The 23795-nt window shown below is 36.8% G+C and overlaps 1 long non-coding RNA gene across 6 annotated transcripts in view; it reads right to left on the reverse strand.

The window, feature by feature from the left end:
* Positions 1-23795, reverse strand: part of LOC126493742 (uncharacterized) — a 217358-nt gene that overhangs the window by 14266 nt on the left and 179297 nt on the right. For 5 of the 6 annotated variants that reach the window (XR_007589874.1, XR_007589871.1, XR_007589873.1 and 2 more), the window contains 5 exons: positions 21177-21291; positions 8229-8333; positions 6149-6354; positions 4545-4661; positions 2959-3040 (listed from right to left, as the gene is read on the reverse strand). This is a non-coding gene — a long non-coding RNA (uncharacterized lncRNA). The remainder of the gene's footprint in view (positions 1-2958; positions 3041-4544; positions 4662-6148; positions 6355-8228; positions 8334-21176; positions 21292-23795) is intronic. The other variant, XR_007589875.1, reaches the window with a different exon arrangement.

Below are 23795 nucleotides of genomic sequence, written 5' to 3' on the forward strand. Positions count from 1 at the left end.
ATATAACTTCATGAGACATCTGAGCTGTTTAGACAAGGCCAGGCATAGACTGAGAGGGTGGCTAAAGTGGAAAAGTAGTATCATAAATAGTATATCAGTGAAACTAGATGATACACATCCTTTATGATAATAGAAATCAAGAACCTATAATGAGAATCAGAACATGGGTTAAGAATAAAGCAGTCTGACTCAAGAGTCCTAGCATTTGACAACTTTAAGAGAGTTGGAACTTCAAACTAATTAGCCCCTGTGTTGTTTCTAGGGTGAGTTCTGAAAATGCTTCCTTTATACCACTGTAAGCTACTTTTTACTTAAGTTGGCTGAGTACCTGTGTTGTTTCTATGCATAAAGCCTGGGGTTTAAAAATATTCATATGGGTAAGAACATAGTCTTGAGAAACATTTGATGAGAAGGTACTTAAAGTGAAGAGGAAAAAACATATGAAAGTGATACCCACAGGTTTATACCTGCCATCTGCCAGATACAGATAAACAGACACTGATCATGCTATATCATTTTTCATTTCTGAAATAACACATCTCAGTCCTTTTAGAGCACAAAGGCAGATGAAGGTATTTGTTCCAAACTATACCCGAGAACTGTGGCAATAAAACTTTGAGGCATAAACATGACTTTACTTGAAATCTCTATGGAAGAACAAGGACAAGCTATGAAAAGTGCTGTGATTACGGATAAAGAATAAAGCCCAGCAGGGGATCCAACATTTATAGAAGGTTTTGTACACAGAAACCACTCATTTCCTCCTACACAACTCAAGCACTCTACACTGAAACTTTTTGCCTTTGCCATATTGAAAATCAGAGAAATCTTGGTATTGCTTTCTTTTTGGTACATCTGAAAAGTTCAAGACCACTTTGGAGTTTACCCACAGAGGCTAAAAACAGATTGAAACGTGGTTTCCATTCACCCACATGTGTGTTGCCCTGGAATCAGAAGTGAGGAATGTGGGCCAGAACAGTTGTTAATCTTCTTCAAAGCTCTAGAACATAAGGGGATATATGACTAACATAATGGGATATATAAATATGTTGAAGATGCAACATAGTTATGGGTATTAAATTAGTAATCCCGAGTCTGTGTATGCACATGGTTCTTAATGTGTATGTATGATGACTATCTATTATTTTTCAAGACAGGGTTTTTTTGTAGCTTTGGAGACTGTCCTGGAACTAACTCTTGTAGACCAGGAAATATATTCCAGTACATGTGAGCAAAGTACAGAGGCCAATTGAGCAGAATCAAAGGATTACACTCCCTCTACTTCTAACCTTCTGCTAAGATGCAGAGTTAGATCTAAGGAATGGAACCATGACATATTTCTGACATTTTGTTAGGACAGAATGAACTAACTGGAAATAAATATGCAGAATAATCACAAGTCATGACATATTTAATCATACTGAACATATTTTCAATACTGATCAAATATGTGAAATAATTTTAGTACTTCACTTTTATCTAATGATGGAAACATAATTTCTCAATAACATAATTTAAAGATCTCTTCTAATAACAAGTTTTTCATATTTATAAACAGACCTATATACATAAATGGGATTTGAAAAATCATTTATGTGATTATCTGAGGTGGTAAAATGAAGAAAATATAGTAAATCAACATGTGTGTTTTCACTTCCATTTAAATCAGAGTATTGAGCGATTCCTTCCCTCATGTCCTTGGTTTCCCCACAATATTATTTGCCACACTAGTTTCCCATAGAAACTGGGTGGTAATGGTTCATGCATTTAATCACAGCCCTAGAGAGGAATATAAGACAGGAGGAGACAGCTCTCAGACACAGTCTCATTCTGAGATTCCTGGAGGCAGGATTGCCATTTCAGACCAAGGTAGAGGTAAGAGTCGATGGCTGGCTGTTTTGCTTTGCTGACCTTCAGTTTGAATCTGAATATCTGTCTCTGGTTTTTTTTTTTTTTTTCAACTGAACTACAGACTTCCCATTTTAGAGAAACAATTTTGAGAGCTTAGCAATATACTGCTCTAAGATAACTAAATATTAATATGAGTTTAAAGTTAAAATTTCCTGAAAATTGATTAAAATTATATTATATTATATTATATTATATTATATTATAAAAAACAAATCCTAATGGAAAATGAGATCCCATTTGAGGTTGTCCAATGAGTATCAAAGCAACTACAGGTCATGTTGAGAACAGCAACTCCTGTTTAGTTACCATAAGACCCCAGGAAATGTGCTACCTTTCTCTTTACCCATGATGAAAGGGAAGCAGATTTTTAAAAAATGTATATGCATGATAAAAAGGATATGATCCCCCTCTGCTCATTTCTTCACTTCTTCTTCTGTACCTATTTACATAATTATCAGCTATATGTGTATTTTCATCTAATTATAAATTAAACATTCCCTGGTGTGCTATTAATCTGTTATTCCACTAACTTTAAGGCATGTGAGTTTCCTTCTCTAAGAGCTGTAAGTGATGAAATATATTCATTGTTGTTTGTGCTTTGTTTAGTTGTTTCTAATGTGTGTCACTTGACAATTATCCTGAACCTGAATTCTTACTCACTTAAAATATTCCATAAGAAAGAAAAAATGAAGAAAATAAAGTTTACATAGGATCATGGTGTTCAATTTTTCAGTCTCAACCCTTTTGGGGGCAAAACACTCTTCCACAAGGGTTACCTCAGACCACAGGAAAACACAGAGATTGACATTATAATCACTGTAATATCAGAATTACAGTTATGCAGTGGTAACACAAACAGCTTTATGGCTGGGGGTCACCACAGCATAATGAACTGAATTAAAGTGTTGCTGCATTAGGAAGATGGAGAATAAGTGACATAGAGTGTACATAGCCACAGGATGATTTGTAAGAAATATAATTGAAAATGATTCATGACTTCAAGGAGAAACTCAAAGTAATTTAATTTCATTGAATTACATGACTTACCTCACTGAAGTGACAGGTGAAAACAGGTGCTGACTGACACATTTTAGATGCAAAATGAAGATTACAAGTCTAAAAATCAGCCCTGAAAAGAAAGATATAAGCAAGATTATGTGGACAAAATGGCTTATATGTAATATAGATATAGATATATATGTGTGTTCATGAATGTATGAAATATCAACTAGTGAGAAATAGATCAGGAATATGAAAGAATATGAATTTATAATTGGAAGTGTGTGCATTTATTTCTTAAAAATAACTTATTCAATTGAAAGATAAAATACTGGGTGTTTGTAAAAATCCATCCTCCATAACATAATCTAAAATCCTCCCATGACTACAATCACTATCTATGCTAACTTTGACAATTCTCTTATTTGTGTATATGCATATGTACATACATGTATTGTGCTGCATGAGTCTATGCCTATGTGTGTATAAACATGCAGTTTTGTGTGATATGTGAACACCTGTGTGTGCATACAGGTAATATAGAGAAAACAAACTCTACTACTGTTTCTCTGGGGTCTTCATTTATTACAAATATTTTACTCTATATAAAAACATAAATATTATATATTCATAAAAAGCCACCTTTCATACCCTAAGTGAAGAATACTCCCCTATTCCTAATGCCACTATTATTCTGTACTAATTTTGACACCTCTGTCTTCTCATTTAGGGGGACCTGTATGTGATGAGGCATTCATGTGTTTGTGCCCAAACATGTCTGTTTATATGTTCATGAGTGTATGTGTGTCTGCATGTGTGTGTATATATATTAAGTTATTTCATTTCTTATTATTTTTGAGACTATAATTTAATTCCAACATTTCTCCCTCCTCTTTACTATTTCAAACCCTCCCATATACCACTGTACATTCTCCTTCATATTTGTGACCTCATTTTAAAATAATTGTTGCTGGATGTATATATTACACAAATACATATTTATTCTTAAACATAACCTGATAACTATGTTAACAATATTGCACATATGTTTTTAAAGCAGGCCTTTTGTTACAAGATAACAAATTGTGTGCCCTTCCCTGAGAATGACATATCCCTGTCTTAGATTTTCTCAGTAGCATGTAGTGATTTGTGTATATTTGAATCCTTATGGGATTTCCTCTGTCCACTTGGCATGTTCATTTGTGTTATCATTATTCAGAGGACTGTCTATTCTATGTAAACCTCCAGTCACCTTCTATCACATCTCTGAAATTTCATGAGTTTAAATTAAAGCTAATACCTAGAATCCTAAAAGTTTCAATACTTTTCCAAAAGTTAGAAAGTAAAAGATACAAGTGGATGTCACTTCACTGAACATTTGCTGAGCATTATCCTCAGGGAAATTAGTGGAGAAAATGAGCAGTAGGGGGTTCTACAGCAAGAAAAATTAACTACTTCTAGGTGTACATAACATAGTGTGATTTCTACAGAAATAATAAGATATGCATAAAATGGGTGGATTAAAAATATATTTAGGAAATGTCCCTAAACAATAAAATAAAAAAATTAATTTTTTACAAACAAACAATGAATAATGAAAAATAAAAGGCAGAAAGCCTCTCAAACTATAATACCATCAGCTGGGTGTGTGATCTGTGTCTTTATCAAAAGCTTCTCTGGAAAAGGCAGAGAAGGACCTCCTTCACGCCTGAGTCTGAGATCATCTTCAGCAGGATGATGAGTTCATGTTTCTACATAGTGGAAGGAAAGGAGAAAATGTTTAGAACAACTAATAAATAATTTTAAATATGTATACTTAAGCAGAAAATAATTTTCAAATGATTAGTAATGTTAAAAGACTGTTTTAATAATACCAAACTATGAGAGAAGATGTATTAATATTATAAATGAAATATTCACAAGTAATGTGGAGACTGGGTACAGTGCAATTCCGGGTGTCAATATATGTCATCCATTTATCTTAATGAATAACTAAATCTAAAAATTTCTACAGAACCATACAGGCACATATATAAATACAAAATTATTTGACATAAGCTGAAGGCTCTAATATGTTACTTACTAATTATCATTTAACTCATCTTAAAAATGCCAAAAGTTATACTAGGCAAAGAGTTTCTCAAAAGTTCTAGGACAAGTGTCTATGTGTATCTGAACAGGAATGAAAAGAAACCATGTACTTCCTGCCATGACAGAAGTGTCGGAGTGAGATTGCTGAGCCTGCTTCCTGACCATCTAATATTATGCTGTAGTCTGAGGAAGGAAGGAAGATCATGTGATGGCTGGTGATTCACAGCTTCTTGGGGGACCTGTTCTACAAATTTCCAGACCACAATGAGTCCTGTTTACTTAAGAACCTGCCCAAGAATGCTGACTGAGTTTTTGGCCATTTATCCACACTACATCTTGGGACACAGAACTCATCTTACCAGTATGAGGTTCCTTCTCCTCTTTCTGGGTTGCATTTTCCACCTATTCAGGTAAAGGTCTAGCAGCATTTGTGAGGTGTCTGGTGAAATCTGGGTCACTAATTCCCTTAAAAATTTTATTTAGTGGCATAGGTCTCCATGGAGAATTTAAATAAGCTCCTAGCCACTGAATATTTCCATCAATTTCTGAAAATCATTCAGAGTATGTAAACTATCCTTCCTCATTGCCAATACCTGAGGCTTAATATTTTTAGGATATAGCATATGACCTAAATACTGGAATGGTGGTTGTTTTTGTATTTTCTTTTGGGTCAATAACTAACTCTGCTTGTGTAAAACTCTACTGAAATTGTCCATATCTCTCAAGCAAAACTCCTTCATTTTAAGGGCAAGCAAGACATCATCCATATAAAGAATAGATAAACTTGTGGAAATTGATCTCTGACATTTCATATAGCCTGAGCCACTGGTTCAGGTATAACATAATTGCTGGCATAATGTAACAATGTTTGCCATACTCTGAAGCAAGATGCTCCAATGATATCTTCTCATTGGTTCTTTGAAATTGAATGATGTAATACTAAATGCAAATCTTTGTAACACAAGGGCCTGCTTGTTGGGGTTTCTGTTCTCCCACCTGGTCCCACAGTGTTTGGCCCCCAAAAAATCACACAGAGAATCTGAGTAAGTTATAAAACGGATTGGCTCATTACTTCAGGCTTCTTCTTAGCTCTCATAGCTTATATTAACCCATTATTCTTATCTATGTTAGCCACATGACTTGGTACCTTTTTCAGTGGGACAGATCACATCCTGCTTCTTCAGTAGTCTGGGCAGGACTCGGGAGGAATGGCCTTCCTTAAAAATGCCACCCAACGTGTGGGCAACTGCATCCACATAAAGTCTGAGATAGCTTGGGAAGTAATTCCCGAACAAAATAACAGCATGACACATGGTTTCTTGGTAGCAGCAATTTCTCAGGTCTGCTCTGTTGCTAAAGAATAAAATAATAAAATAATTGGTAATATGGAGGCAGGAATGTATGAAAAATATTTAAATAAACAAAACTACGTATTTTGTAAGATGAATTATATACTCAAACAGGCCTAGTGACAGTAATACAGGACCTGCTGGAACAATAATTGCCAATGAGTTAAGGTGTTAGGAGAAGACCCAGACTCAGAAAAGGCAGTGTGAATACAAGTTCCATGTGTACATCACCAACTATCTCTTAAAACACTCCACTCTGCCAGTTCACTTTCCCAGTATGATGTCTCTTATGAATCATAAATAATAATAATAATAAAGTGATACCAAATAAAGCAGCAACTACCATATAATAATAGACAAAAACAAAGTAAAAAGACAAAATCCAAAAGAGATCTTGACATACCTAAAGAAAAAGATAGGTCAAACAAGAGAATCAAGTATTTTTAAGCATCTTATTGGATCAGAGAATATAAAATATTCCACATCTCTAGATTTGGAAGATAAATATGGAAGTACAAACATAATATTATGACTTATCATTTCTGCAAAGTGGTTTTATGAGGATTCTAAAGGTAAATATACAAAACAAATAAGTATAAACACTAAGGATGGTCAAAATGACAAGGAATCAATATTTTACATCTCTCAAAATTATCTAATATGTGCTTCCTTGGAAGCAACCAAGGTCACCACTAACAGAAGATTACTTCAAAGAAGTGGAAGTTAAGTCTCTATTGCTGAAACAATATATTTTTGTCATGGAACTATAAAAATATGAACAGGAACTACATAAAACCCTGGGCCTGAGGATTAGCTATCAGAAACCAGAAAGTTTTAGGAAAGCTGTAAAGAAAGAAAAGAATTTAGTTATGATACCTTTGAATGACAATGACCAGCAGGGCTAGATTTGACTAAAGGTGCAATGCTGGCTCATATGTCTTATCAATAATGAATATCTACCTGATTGAGCTCAAGTCTTCCTTAAAAAGAGGTAAAGCACCTTGAATATTGCAAATAACAAACAATACTGGGTTGTTGAGTCTATGCAACTTAGAGGCCATTACCACAACTTCCATAAAACATTATAATATGTTACATCATTAGCATTTTGGTTGTTATATCTACAAAAATTTAGAGCTAGAAATCAACAGGTTATAGTTATACACTAGTGTGTATGTGTGTATAAATAGATTTGTGTGTGTAACAAATAATAGAAATAATAAATTAGGAGATAATAAATTTGAGAGTGGGGTGAGGACTACACAGTAAGAGTTTGAGAGAAAGCGATATGGAAATTATGCAAATACACAAGTTTTTATGAAATTATTGTATTTTAAATATAAAAGGGAAATATATAACAGAGTGAGTTAAGAGGCTAAAGTGAAGAAGTACAATATGACAGGAGAACTGGGATGAAAATGACTAAAACTCATATAAATGTATGAAAACTTTCTATTTATTAAGAAAGATAAATCCAAGAAAAAGAAAATAATCAAAGGTCATGCATTGAACTTGAATTCTACAAACATAAATGGTGGTAATCCTTACAATCCTCAAAGGTTCAGCACATCCTCAAGTGTTAGAAAGAAAAAGATACAAGTGAATGCCTCTTCACAGAATATTTACTGAACATTGTCTTCAGGAAAATTACTGGAAAAATGAACAGTAGTCGTTTCTATCACAAGAAACATAAACTATGCCTAATTTAAATGAATAGGATATAATATCTACAGAAATAGTAAGACATATTCAAAGTAGATTCATAAATATATCCAGCAAACCTGCTACTATATGAAAACATAAAAATTTAATGGAATATTACATGCAAAAAAAATAGGAATTGGATAGGAAAGAAAAAAAAACACTTATGAGTATTACCAGCTAGGTGTGGTGAGTGTGTCTTCAATGAAATTCTCAGAAGTTAGGGAGAAGCACTTCATCCATGCCTGAGTCTGAAATTTTCATGAGCAAGCTTGTGAGACCCTACATCAGAATCATAACATAAACAGGAAAATGTTTATGAGTAAATATTGTGAAATGTATGCTTAAACAGAAAATCATTTTCATAGCTGTGTGATGGTGGCACATACCTCTAATCCCAGCACACAGGAGGCAAAGACAGGTGGATTTCTGTTAGTTTGAGGCCACCCTGGTCTACAAAACCTAGTTCTAAGACAGACTCCAAAGACACAGAGAAACCTATCTCAAAAAAAAAAAAAAAAGAAAAAGAAAATCATTTTTATACGATCAGTAAGATATACATAAAGTTTAGAAAGGTCTAAATTCCTAGACAAGTAGTTTCAATAGTTTTATGACTGCAATATTCACAGGCAATATAGAGATTACATACAGTAGGCATACAGACCTCCATATGTCCCATTCTTTCTTTAATGATCAACATTTTTTCTAAAATTTGTATAATACCACAAGAAATCAAGTATTGATGAAACTGTCCTAAAAATAAGACCAAGATCTTGCCACTCACACTTCCTGCTTTCAGACATGATGAAATATGATGCAAAACATACACTCTTTTAAATGCAACATATCTGAGTTAAATTAAGGGCTCAAAATGTCATTTATTATCAATCATTTTACTCATCTTATAAATTGCCCAAAGATATACTAGGTAAAAATATTTCTCAAATGTTCTGTCATAATTAGATAACACAGTAAAATTTGAATTTTCACTTACATAACACATATAGTTGATTTTTTTTTATTTATTTAGGAATGTGTGTGTGTTTGTATGTATGAACAATCAATGAAAAAATATGTGTGAACAATGAGCATTATATGGGAGTATTTTGAAAGAAGGAAGGAAAAATGAAATAATGAAATTATATTATAGTTTCAATTTTAATATACTTAAAGAAGCAGATCATAGGACATAAGTCTAATTTTAAAAATACACAAATATCATATGTCTTAAAATTATTCTCTAAAGCATTTGTAAAAGCAGTACTTTCCTAGGTGTGCAGTCATAGATTTTATTGAAAGACAGATAAATGTCCTCCATGCCCTCTCTCTTTGATAGGCCGAACTTGATGTGCTCCTTTAGTTGTGTTCCCTAGCAAGGGATGCTGGACAAATAAATATGTCATAAGGAAAGAATAAGAGGAGGCCTGATATCAAACAATTAACTGTAGAATATACTTATGAAAATTTGAGGTTCACTGGTGCCCTCTAGAGTTTCACATGAACTTTAGACAAGTAAGTGTCAATAGCAGTGCTCAAAAGACAAATCTTTTCTTTCATATGAGATAAAGCAAAGAATCCTGAAGAAAATGTAACTCATTCAGAACACTTGAAAAAAAAAGAAATTTCATTTTAACAAGGGAAGCATACACAAAAATGGTTATGAATACTTAATGTTCAACACTGAAAATAAAAATAACAGTAGACACACAAACATGGTATCTTTTGTTATTAAGAAATATGTATCTACATTGATACAGTTATGTACATGAACCATCAAAGAATATTTAAAAGGATATGAATTTGAATGAGAGAAAGAAGGAATGTATTTGAGAATTTAGAGGAAGAAGTAATGGAGGAAGGTCATTGAGCAGTAAAGAAACTGCTTGGCTGGCCCTGATAGGTTAAAGCATAGGTGGGAGGAGTAAACAGAATAGATTTCTGGGAAGAAGAGGAAGTGAGGTCAGACTCTGCTCTGCTCCCGGAGAGACCCGACAGCCCTGCTCTCTGGAGCAGAGACGCCATGCTCCTCTCTCCCAATAGCTCTGCTCTCTGAGGCACACATGATGAAGCTCCGACCCAAGATGGACATAGGTTAGAATCTTCCCTGTAAGCGCACCTTGGGGTGCTTACACACATTATTAGAAATTGGTTAGAACAATATGTAAGAGCTAGCCAATAAGAAGCTGGAACTAGCCGGGCCAAGCGGTGTTTAAATGAATACAGTTTGTGTGTTGTTATTTCGGGCATAAGCTAGCCAAGCGGCCGGGGTGCTGGGGACGCAGCCCCGACGCTGCTCCTATTTCAACAAAGAAGGCATCAGGTTAAATTATGTAATAATTGAAGTTACCTGGAGCGTATTAGAAGAAAACTCAGGACATGCAAGAAACCCACTTAAGAGTTTATTAGAGGGAGCATGTACAAGCATGAGGAAGTCAGTGTGCAGAGAGAGAGAGAGAGAGAGAGAGAGAGAGAGAGAGAGAGAGAGAGAGAGAGATGACATGTCCTATTTAAAAGCTGTGCAGCAGACATGCACAAGGAGTTGGGCTGAAATCATGACATTTCGCCCATTTGCTTATTATAAAATGTGGGAAGTTTGTAGTCTTTAATGGGAGGGAGATGAGGCATCATCTCCCATGACTGCTTCCTGCTGATTTTCTGGGCATCAGAAAGTTGAGATGCTTGAACATATCCTGCGGAGGCTGATTACTTTTCTGTTTTTTTTTTTTTTTTTCTGGGATCTGTGGAACTGGCTGGCTGGCAGCTTGGACATCAAAAGATGTTGGAAAAGCAGAAAATTATGTCTGGAAAAAATTTTAGATCCCAGTGATTAATGGAGGAGAGTCCCAAAGATGAAAGATAAAGGGTTTTGGGGGGATGGTAGAGGGAATTTCCTGGGGGTTCCCAAGACCAGATAAGAGAAGAATTAAATGATACTTATTCTTGGTGAATCTGGTCCATTTAAGTAAGTCCAGTTGGCTCCCTGGAGCTCATGAAAAAATGGTTGAAAAAGAATAAATTTTAGACATGTTAAAAGCTTATGTTTACATTGATATAGTGTTGGAATGGAAGACAGTGGGGAGGAGTGAGGAAAATAAGGGGGAATTACTGGAAAGGGGAATTATTAGACCCCTCAATGTTTTACCTGAAGCAAATTTTAAGGCTCTTGTTCTCCTTTATCATCATGGTATTACCTTAACATCCAGGAGACACTATTGCAGTCAGTAATAAACCTGTTTTGTTAAAGTCTTATTTGTGAGTTTTTGGAGTTTGGGCCTGGAAATGTTCCCAAACTCGTTATTGTTTCTAACCACCTGGACTTTTGACAGTCCTTGTACATCTAGCTCTTTGTTTAATGATGGTCCCTGAAATAACAGCTGAACTGAATATTGGAAATTTAATCATGACATTGGATATATAGGGAAGTTGGTAAAGCAGATAGGAGAAAGAGAAAGAGAGAGAGAGTATATGAGTTTTTGCACAAGAGAGTTGAGTACAGTGATGAAACTTTTATTTTTTTGGAAATGGAGGAAAAGTGGCTGAACTTGGTGCCTTCTGGAACTTAATGGAGCAGGGCCCTTTTTGAATTACACTGTATGTATACAAGGGAGTATCTTGAGCTGGAAGAGTAAAGGGTTTAAGGTGGGACAGGTGAATCCAATGAGGATATCCCTTGATCTTGGCAGCTGTGGAAGTTACAAGAATTACTTTAAAGGGTTTCTGCTATTTAGGGGAAAAGGGTGAGGTGTGTTGGTCTGGGGGAGAGAATAGTACCCAATCCCCTATTTTAATTGGTGGTGGGCACCAATTAGCACATGGTAATAAGTAGTCAGTAAAATTCCATAATAAGGAGTGAAGATGGGATAACAGTGGAGTTAGAAAATGATCAAGAAGGGGAGAGGTTTTAGGTGAGATGCAGGGGTTTAACACTGGCTGCCCATACATGAATACAAAGGGCAAGATGAAAAGGGGGCTTTGAGGGAGAGCTGTAAACCTAAGAAGAGCCAGAGGCAAAAGGTTTACCCAGTCAAGGTGAAGCTCCTGTGACATCTTAACAAGAACTTCTTTTAGGGAATGGTTGTTGATGGTGGGAGCAGTGGGCTGTGGCCCTGGCTCCCACATGGCTAGCTTTATACCTGAAATAACAACACACAAATTATACTTTTTTTAAACAATGCTTGTCCCATTAGCTCTAGCCTTTTACTGGCTAATTCTCACATCTTGATTAATCCATTTCTAATAATCAGTGTAGCATCACATGGCTTACCGGGAAGGATCTTAACCTGTGTCCGTCTTGGAGAGGAGAGGCATGGCTACTGCTTGACTCAGCTTTCTTTCTTCCAGCATTCTGTTCTGTCTACTCCTCCTACCTAATTTTCTGTCCTATGAGGGCCAAGGCAGTTTCTTTATTAACCAATGAAAGTAACACATAGCCCCTCCTCCATCAAATCAATATTTCATTCTACCTTCCCTGAAGACTGAGGGCGTTATGGGATATGAAAATGCCAGGGAATGTTAAGAGCCTTAGAAAACTTTGAGAAATCTGAGAAGTAAACTAACTCTGGGTCATTATTCAACTGTAAAAAGGTTGGTATTCCAAACTGGGGAATAATTTTTTGGATAAGAACATCAGAAACTGTATGGGCCCCCTTGTAAGTGGTGAAAAATGCTTCAGTAAACCCAGACATGGTGCCTACCGAAACCAGGAGATACTTATCTCTTCTGACTGTGGGCATATGAGTAAAATCAAGCTGCCAGTCAGTTCCTGGAAGGGAGCCACTGGCCTGCTCGGTGGGAAAACGGAAGCTATGATATTTGGTCTTGGGATCTGACTTTTGGCAGATTTTACAAGAGGCAGTGATAGCTTTAAGAACTCAAAGTACTTAGGGGTGAGTTGGAGGTGAGCCTTGACTAAATGAAACAGAGCTTATCTATTAGGATGAAAGAGCTGATGTAGGTAGTACAGAATTTGCTGGGTGTCGGGAGGTGTCTGACAGAATGTGAACTGTACTATATGAACCCCCTGAGGTGATTGAGTTAGGTTTGGGATGTGGAATGCTGCTGTTCTAGCTGCCTGTTCAACCTGATTATTTCACTTGGAAATAATGGAACAGTCGGTCTGGTGATACCAATAATGAATAATTCCAATAGCTTTGGGGAGATGGGAAGATTGAACAAGTCCATAATGTAATCTGAGTTGGTTATGCATTCTTCTTTTGTTGTAAGAGGCCCATGCTTCTTCCAGATAGCTGTGTGGTACAGGAGGATATGAAAGGCATATTTAAAATCTGTGTAAACATTTAAAGATTGTCCCTTTGCTAACTGGAATTCATGGGTAAGGAAAATTAACTCAGCCTACTACCCCAGTATTTGACACTATGGCATAGTCTTTTTTTTTTTTTCACATAAATAGGAGCTGACAACTGTGTACCAGGTATAAGTGGCCTGGTGTTGAAATAGGAGCGGCATGAGGGCTGCGTCCCCGGCACCCGGCCGCCCGCATGGCTCGCTTATGCCCAGAAATAATTACACAGAAACTGTATTCTTTCAAACAAATTAACTCAGCCTACTACCCCAGTATTTGACACTATGGCATAATCTCTTGCCTGGACTATTACATAAACTGGACACAGAGAACCCGCAGAGAGAGGACTACTGAACTTGCCTAAAGGTGAGATGATCTTTAGGGGTTCCTGATTCATGAGAGAGTCTGCAAGACATTCTTCAGGACAAGCAGATAGTGACTGCCTTTGAAATATCCTGCTTTGTGGAAATGTCTGCTGGAAACTATGGGCCTGTAGGCTGAAGATGGATGCCCCAACGGTACAGAGGAACTTTGGTGACTGTCCAGGCAGCGAGATGTCTCTGTCATTTCTAGAGTTTGAGAGTTTGCCTTTTTCTTGTTTGCTTAGGTAATATTGTATCTTTCTGGACTCTTTGATGGAGTTAAGAATAGTTAGCTATAGTTATAGTTTTCCTTAGTTATGATATAGATTATTGTAATTTTTACTTGATAACTGTTTTGTTATATGTAATTTTACTATGTTAAAGGTAAAGCCTTTCTTTTTTGTTTAAACAGAAAAAGGGGAAATGATGTGTGAATGGTTTCTTATTAATAAAGAAATTGCCTTGGCCCATTTTATTGGATAGAAAATTAGGTAGGTGGAGTATACAGAAGAGAATTCTGGGAGAAAGAAGCTGAGTAAGGAGTCTCCATGATTCTCCCGCTCCAGACAGATGCAGGTTAAGATGCTCCCTGGTAAGCCAGCTCATGGGCTACACAGAATATTAGAAATGGGTTAGAACAATATGTAAGAGCTAGCCAATAAGAAGCTGGACCTAGCCGGGCCAGGCAGTGTTTGAAAGAATACAGTTTCCGTGTAATTATTTCGGGCATAAGCTAGCCATTCGGGCAGCCGGGGACGCAGCCCTGCCGCTCCTACTTCAACAGCCTGGGACTGTTTGACCTCTTGTATACGTGGGGGTGGGCAGTAGATCCTCTAAGGTTTTATGCAGGAATGGGATGTTAGGTTGAGGTAAAAGATTTGAGATACTAAGGGGTGGGCAGCATTAGAAAGTGATTTTGGCATCTTCTACTAGTGCCACCTGGAGGCAAAGAACTCAAGAAGAAGGTAATATTTATAAGTCTTTGTAAGTTAAGAGATGGGACATATTGTGGTAGAAGACAGTGGTGATTGACCCAAAGGTTAGTTTCTTTGACTCATGAATCTAAAGCTCAGCAGCTGCTAAAGCACATATACAGTGTGCCCAGCCCTGAGTAGTGAAGTCCACCTTCTTCTACAGGTATGCTACAGGTGCAAAGGAAGGTCCCAGCTGATGTCCTAGGACCCCATGTGCATATCCCTCCTTTTCTGTTACATAGAAGGAGAAAGGATGAGTTAAATCTGGGAGATAAAGAGCTGGGGCCAAGATAATGGCTTGCTGGAGTTTCTGGAAGGGTATAGTAATGGGATGGAGAAGGGGCTCATGCAGAGAACTGAGAGCTGCCTCATATGTGAACTTGGCAAGGAGAGAAAAAAAGGGGGATCCAGTAATGCAGGAAGCCAGCTATTTATAAGAATGATAAAACCTCCTCTTTTGTAGAAGGAATTGTAAGGGACTGAATTAGCTTTTTTCTGTCTAGGTTAATAGCTTTTGGAGTTGGGATAATAGTTAATCTCAAATAAATGACCTGAAAGGTGGACAGATGGGCCTTGGAAGGTAAGATAATATAGCCCATTTTGGACAGGAAATTTAAAAATGCAGAGGTATCAGTTTCCTGATCTCCAATGATGAACTTCAGAGTAAAATATCATCTACATGCTGTATGAGTTTAGACATAGGGAGAGACAGTGAGAGTAGATCAGAAGCTAAAGCCTGACCAAATAAATGTGGGCTGTCCTAGAATCCCTGGTGAAGGATGGTCCAAGTGAGCTGTGTGGAGAGGTGAGTATCAGTGTCAGTCTAGGCGAAAGCAAAGATATTTTGAGGTTGAGAGTTTAGACAAATAGAGAAAAAAAGCATCCTTGAGATCTTAAACTGAGAAGTGGGAGGTTTCTGGAAAAATAATGGAAAGAAGAGTGTAAGGCTTAGGCACTACTGGATGAAGATGGACCACTGCAGAGTTAATGACCCAGGGTCTTTAACCAGGCAATCGGTTCTGATAGAATGTTTAACAGCAAGTGTTAAAAAGAGAAGAGGTGGTGTAAAGTAGCTTTTTAATTAAAAGGTCAGCAATAAAAAGCTCAAGTCCCCCAAGGCTCTGGAGAGGGAGGGAGTACTGAGCTTGAATAATATACTTGGAAGGGTATTGTAATTACATAACAATGCGGGAATAGTGTTTAGCAACAGAGGGGTTTGGGGTGTCCCTGACTTAGGGGTTTACCTGAGGGGCTGATAAAGGAAAACACACATTGAAGCTGTGAGGTTGGGAGGCTAGAAAGGGGAGGAGGGGAGCTGTTGGTGTGTCTGGGATAAGGTGAATGGAAGGAGCAAGCAAAATGGAAGCTCCTACTTTTGCTAAAAATATCTTCCCATAAGAGGTACCAGACAGTTTGGCATGATTAAAATGAATGAATTAAATAAATAACCCCTAAAACACAGTTAAGTGATGGGGTCTGCTGAGATAGATAAGACTGTCCTCCTACCCCAACAAAAGGAAAAATAGAAGGAGAGGTAGACCTCCATAATTCCCTCAGTATTGAGTATGTGGATCCGGTGTCCAAGAGAAAGGTAATGGACCATCCTGTGATGTTTACCCATGGATCCCTGTTACAGATGACAGTGTGGTTGGGTCAAAGGAGCATAGGCAGCCTCACTCGTCCATGGCCAGACCTAGGTAAACTTGGGAATTTTCTGGGTTTGATGTCTCCATTCCACTATGTGCATGAGGACAATCGACTGCCCAATATCCTTCTCTATGGCATCTTGGACAAGGTCTTGAGGGACCAAGATGAGGATTAGGGCATGCTCAGGCCCAGTGACCAGTTCTACCACATTTGAACATGGGGCTATTGGTTCTCAAACCTGGGGGCAAGGGAGCAGCATGGACAGCACAGATTGAGCAGTCTGTCACCTTGGCTTGTATGAGGGCCATGGCTATCATGTGACAGTGATTGTGGGCTTTGTCAATTCTCACATGGTACACCATAAGAGCCAACTCTAAGACATCTGTCTGTGGGGACAAAGGGCCTTTCTCCAATGTCTAAGTTTATCCTTAATGTCGAGGTAGCACTGAGAAAAAAAAAATGAGTCATGAGTCTGCCTTCTGTGGTTTCTGGATCTAAGTTAGTATATTGTTACAGGGCTTTAGTGAGGCATCCCAAAAATGCAGAAGGATTTTCCTTCATATCTTGAATGACCTCTGAGAGCTTATTATAGTTTACATGATCAAGGGGAGCTTTGCAGAGACCTTCCAGGAGGCAAGTCAAAAACCAGGCCCTAGCTAAAATTCCACCTAAAGTGCTATAGTCCCAGTGAGGTCCCTGCTACCACCTCTGTTGCCGGGTAGTATGTTGCATGTGTTTGGTAAATTTCATCTGTATGTAGTCTGGCTTGCTCTCAAACTCACCTGCACTCTCCAGGAAGTAGGCTATTAGGTAGGATCATATAGGTATCATGAAAAGTGAGATTATAAGACTGGGTAATATACTGGAATTGTTTTATGAAATTGGTAGAATTGGTCAATGGGCCCAAGTCACAGCACCAATGAAATCACCTGGCACAAGTGAGAAGAAAACATGGAACATGTAACAAACTCACTTAGGAGTTTATTAGAGGGGGCCTGGAAAATCAGTGTGCAGAGAAAGAGAGAAGAGGATGGAGCATCCAGCTTTTAAGAGCTGCCTAGCACACATGCGCAGGGGATTGACATAGCTACGTCATACAGAGATGACAGGGCTCATGCATGCATGCAAGGGCTTTGCTGAGTCAAACATGGATGATGAAATCCATGCATGTGTACAAAAGCTTAGCTGAGTTAAACATAGATGATGAAATCTATGTTTGCGTACAAGGGCTTAGCTGAGTCATATGTGGATGATGAATCCACAGCATGCACATAAGAGCTTAGCTGAATCATATGTGGATCACACAGGGCCCTTTAACATCCCTGGGGCGGGAGCATTAGGCACTTCTGCCTAAGGGCTTCTCTGCACATACATGACCCCTAGAACCTGGAAATATCGGCCTTATGTGGCTGAAATTATTACATTAATACTATAATTTCAAAAGTTAAGCAATTTTCAAAAATATACAAATAATTACACCTTGACATACTTTCTTGCTATTTATCTTTCCCTAGTGAGAGAGGAAGAAAGGTCCATTCATCCAGGTAATGGCATTTATAAAATTAAAAGAAAATTGTTTTTAAATTCTACTTTTGTAAATAACTATGATTACTAAGGTTACAGATGGAATTCAGGCACACATATCAAGAAAATGTTCAACCAAGTGTGGTTGCATGAAGTGGCCAAAAATCAGAGAGTTTGGGAATTGTTTTTACTTTATTCAAGATTATTGTGATTCTAACTCAAGCAAAGGTCCCATCTATATGTGAATCAAAGTTCTGCTCTCTCAACACTGTCATCAACAGGTGTGGCTTGTTGCCAGATCTCGTGCTCTTGAAATAGAGAAGTAGATCATTTCTACCTAAATCAAAAGTCCAAGAATCCAACTAAGTTCAGTTCCCTTTATGAAAATAACTTTTATTCCATCCAGGGAGTGGTTTTCCTACAGAGTTCTAGGGCATGAGTCAAAGGCATGAGTGATGAAGGTACCTCATGACTTTCAATTTGTACATTAATGCAATACTTTTGTTCTTCTACCTTTTGAAATCAGGGGTATAGCAAGCTGTTTGAAATAAAACATGGGAAAAATTTCAGTGCTCACTGAAAAATTCCCTCCTGATACTATGTTTCTGCATTTTATTATTTTCATTCATGACTTTTGATTCTTTACTATATTTCCAAAATCCCATGCCCTCCACTCTGGAAGAATTTTTTTTTTTTTGAGGCTGGCCTCTGGCAACTGAGCAATGGCAATTCCTTGGGGTGCCTGTAGCACAAGATTTTCTCTGCCATGACAGCTAGAATTTCCACTGATCAGACCCAAATACCACAACAATCATTTCTATGTTTTAAATAATTGATTTTAAGAAGGCTTTTTAAAAACTTAAGTTCATGAGATTATTTGGTGATGTAAGTGAATGAAACACCCCTAGTCCAAGAAACGCCCTCTCCAAAGCAAACGCTTTAATTCACAGAAAATGGATTCTCAACAGAGAAAATGCACTAAGTTCCATTATATAAGCAAAGACCATGGTGGCAGAATGAATACATCCAAGGTCCATTTATTCACTTATTATTTAGGTCATCTCAAATTGAGAAACACTGTCTGATTCTTGCTATAATTTGATGTCAAATGAAGTGAGGATACCAGTAAACTGGTCACAGTTGTGGACAAACTACTACTACTATTTTCTAATGATAATATTTTTGTCACAAATATACGATCCCATCAAATACTCATTTTTGCAAAAACCCTGTGTGTAAGGACTTATATCAGCTCTGGTTTCCTGTGATTGACAAAAACACAGAACAAAAACAGAACAGATTTTACACATTCAATGGAGTGAGAGGGAGAGAATTCAAAAAGGTATAGAATTCAAAAGCCTGTTGTAACTTGGGAGTTTTCCATCAAAGCAGTTAAATGGTTTCTTTTTCATATCCCTATTTTTTGCAGCAGAAGCAGGAAAATTGAAAGGAAAAATTAAGGATAAAATGTCATTTAACCTGGGCTCTAGCTACATTTGACAATAGGCAAAACTAGCCGGTGGCACCTGGAATATGAACATATCAGGGTTTTTGGACCTAGAAATTAGCTATTGACCATAAATCATCCATTTTGTTTTGGTTCATTCTGATTGGTGCTGATAGATTAAACTTTGCCTGTCAGTTACCCCATGAGTTTTGATTAAATGCATTAACCATCACCCTGTACTAAAACTTCATGAATATTAGAATGTCATATCAATTGCTGCTTGCACTAAAGACATAAATGTTGCTGTCAAGCTCCACTGAGCCAATATACCCAGTAATAAAGGAAAGTCCTAAACAGCCATGATGGTAAAGAAATAATTTAAGAGGTGTTTTAGAAAAGAAAATGTTAAATTAAATATGTAATTTGAACTATCTCTCTCATGCATGCATGCTCTGTGTGTGTGTGTGTGTGTGTGTTTGTGTGTGCATGTAGGCACAGTAGTTTTCATATGGAGAAGGCAAGCATGTGTTCATGTAGGTGACATCCAGAGAATAAACTCTACTATGGTTTTTCTGGTGCCTTCATTTCTTTAAAACAAGTCATACAAATCAAAGGTGAAAATATTGTGTGTTTGCAAAAATCCATCCTCCGTTACAAAATTTTAAATCCCCTATCCCTACAATCATTATCCATGTGAACTGTGACAATTCTCTTCTTTGTGCTATGTGTGTGTCTGTATATGTGTGTGTATGAAAATGCAGTTTAGTGTGAATGTGAATCCATGTGTGCATGTAGGTAATATACAGAATATAAACTCTACCACTGTTTCCATGGTGTTTATTTCTTAAAAATATTTTACTCAACATAATTATATAAATATTATATATTTGTAAAAAGCCACCTTCAATACCCTAAGTGAAAAATACTCCCATATTCCTAGTCACACTATTTTGTGCTAATTCTGAGAACCCTGTGTTCTCTTTTTGTGTGTGCCTGTAAGGGACATTCATGTGTTTGCGCACAAATGGGTGGGCATATGTGTTCAGCATGTGTGTGTGTGTGTGCATTTTTTTTATGAAATAGGTTATTTCTATTTATTTTTGAGAGTATAATTTAATTACAACATTTCTCCCTTCTCCTTCCTCTTTCAAACCCTCCAATATACCACTATACCTTCTCCTTCACATTTACATTATATTTTATAATTCTTGTTGGATATATGTATGTATACACATACAGATTTATTCTTAAATATAACCTGATAACTCTCTTAACAATACTTGTATTATATTTTCAAAGCAGGCCATTTGGTAATATATAACAAAATTGAGGGCCCTTTTCTAAGAATGACATCTCCCTTTCCCACATTTCCTCAGTAGCAAACAGTGCTTTGTGCAGAGTTGAGTCCTTCTGGACTCTGGTTTGTCCATTTGGCATGTTCATTTGTGTTATCAATATTAGGTGACTGTCTATTCTATGTAAACCTCCAGTCATCTTCTACCACGTCTGTGAAATTTCAAGAGTTTAAATGAAAGCTAAAATGTAGAATCTTAAAAGTTTTAGTACTTTCCCAAAAGTTAGACTGTAAAAGATACAAGTGGATGCCACTTTGTTAACATTTGCTAACCATTATCCCCAGGAAAATTAGTGGAGAAAATGAGCAGCTGGTGTTTCTATAGCAAGAAATATTAACTCCTAGGTGGAAATAACAGAGTGTGCTTTCTACAGAAATAATAAGACATGCATAAAATGTATGGATTAAAAATATGGTCAGGAAATATGTTAATGCATAGAAACGTAAAAATTTAATTGAGTTTTACAGACAAGAAATGAATAATAAAAAGGTAGAAAGCCCCTCAATTGCAATACCATGTAATGTGTGTGCTCTGTGTCTTCATCAAAAGCTTCTCAGGAGAAGGCAAAGAAGGAAATCCATAGTGCCAGAGTCTGATATCATCCTCAGCAGGATGATGAGTTCATGTGTCTACATCATAGGAGGAAAAGAGAAAATATTTAAGAATAACTAGTGAGTAATTGTAAAATATGGATAGTTAAACAGAAAATCATTTTCATATGATTAGTAACATCAAAAGAATGTTTAAAAAGAACAAAATTGCTAGAGAAGATGTATTAATATTATTATAAATGCAATATCTACAAGTAATGTAGAGATTGGGTACAGTGGGAAACCAGATGCCCATATAAGTCATCCCTTTTTCTTAATGATAAATTAAATCTAAAAATTTCTATAGAAACATATAAAAATACTAAATTATTTGACATAAGTTGATGGCTCTAATATGTCACTTACTAATTATCATTTAACTCATCTTAAAAAATGACAAAAGTTATACTAGGCAAATGTTTTTCAAAAGTTCTAGGAGAAAATGTATATGTATATGTTACCAAGTAATGAAAAGAAACCATATTTTTCCTGCTACCACAGATGGGTAGAAGTGTAACTACTAAGACTGCATTCTTGACCCTCTAGTACTATGCTGCAGTCTGAGGAAGAAGGAAGATCATGTGATGGTTGGTGATTCACAGCTTCTTGGTGGCCTATTCTACAAGCTTTTAGACCATAATGAGTCCTGTTTACTTAGAAGCCTTCCTAGGAATGCTGACTGAGTATTTGGCCCTTTATCCATACTACATCTTGGGAAACAGAACTCATTTTGCCAGTGTGGAGTTCAATGTTCTCTTTCTTTGTTGCAATTTCTACATGCTCCAGAACATGTCTAGCAGTGTCTGTGAGGTGTCTGGTGGAATCTGGGTCACTGCTCCCCTTAAGAATTCTATTTAGTGGCATAAAGTCTACCATACAAAATTTAAATAAGGTCTCAGGCACTGAATATTTCCTAACAATCTCTGAAAATCATGCAGAGTCTGTAAGTTATCTTTCCTATTTGTCAATTCCTGAGGTTTCATTTCTTTAGGCTGTACCATATGACCTAAATACTGGAATGGCAGGTGTCTTTGTACTTTCTCTGGGGCCGGCATGGGTTAGTTACTCTGCTAAAGTTGTCCATATGTCTAGAGCAAAACTCCTTCATTTTATTGGAAAGCAAGATATCATCCACATCATGGGTAATATGAACTTGTAGAAATTGATCTCCGACATTTCATATAGCCTGGGCCACTGATTCATATATAACATAATTTCTGGCATAATGTAACTCTGTTTGCTGTACCCTGAAGCAAGATGCTCCAATGATAATTTCTCATTGGCTCTTTAAAGTTAACTGATAGAATACTAATTACAAATCTTTGACAATCTTTTGGTGCCAAAAAGTGGCAAAAATTATCCTTCAAATCTAAAATAATTTTTATAGTTATCTTTTGTTATGGCTGTAGGAAAAGACCACAAAGGCTGGAACATTCCATTGGCTGTATGGTCTTGTTAACCTCTTTAAATCTTGTATTAATTTCCATTTTCCTAATTTCTTTTAAATCACAAAATAGAAGAATTAGAGGGTGGAATGTGACTACTGCCCACCTGTTCGTGCACTAACCACTGGGGGGTTTGAAATTTTTCTTCTTTTAGAGGCCACTGATTTACCCATACAGAAATTGAGTCTGCATGGAGTTTGGGCCTCTCAGTGACTTCTTCCAAAAATACCATAATACTGTCAGAAAGGACTTCTGCTAAGTATGATTGGATCAGTCCTTCTCTCATTCTTGCTCAGCTCTTGATTGAGTAACAACCCTTACCAAAATATTTGATTAGCAATAATTGTGTTAGAGGAATAAAAATATATACCCATTTGTGTCATATTTCTAGGTCCCACAAATTTACAGGTAATTGAGAAACAGTCTCCAGTTATGAAATGGCACCCACCATCTGGGACATGAATCTACATAAGACCTAAAAAACATTTTTAAAAATTAAGAATTAAAAGATGATTCTAGAAAAAAAAAGTAGGAGACGACTGCAGATTCTTGGGAGTTGCATTTTATTCCAGATAGCCTCGGCTTGCTGGCCACAAGCAGTGGCATAACTTCTTTTAGAGCCAGCTTCCTGGTTCATGCTGGTAGCACAGCACAAACTTTTTCAGGAGATCCTGCTATAAAGCACTTAAATGGGGCTTGTGAGTAGAGTCCTACAAGTGGATTAATGGCAACACAAACACAAAACCTCTGCATCCCTGGAGATGGGGTAGGTAGCATGGCTCACAAAGGTGATGAACATGCCTCCACCATGTTGGATTGTGTAGAAACAACAAGCAAAGCCACAGAGTTAGTCCTAGTCGTACCTATTTAGCATTAAAAAAAAAAAAAAACTGTCCTGGTCAGAAAATAATCACAGATACACAATAAGACAGATTCAGACAAAAAAGACCTCTAAATGGGTGACAGTGTTGTATAAATATATATGGGCCTAAGAGAGAGAGAGAGAGAGAGAGAGAGAGAGAGAGAGAGAGAGAGAGAGAATATTGGCAATCATAATTAAATGAGTAAAGAAAATAAATATTAAAAAGTAATATAGTA

This window comes from Alexandromys fortis, unplaced genomic scaffold (genome assembly GCF_014885135.2).
Source record: "Alexandromys fortis isolate MF-2015 unplaced genomic scaffold, M_Fortis_MF-2015_v1.1 scaffold_332, whole genome shotgun sequence".
Classification (NCBI taxonomy): Eukaryota; Metazoa; Chordata; class Mammalia; order Rodentia; family Cricetidae; genus Alexandromys; species Alexandromys fortis.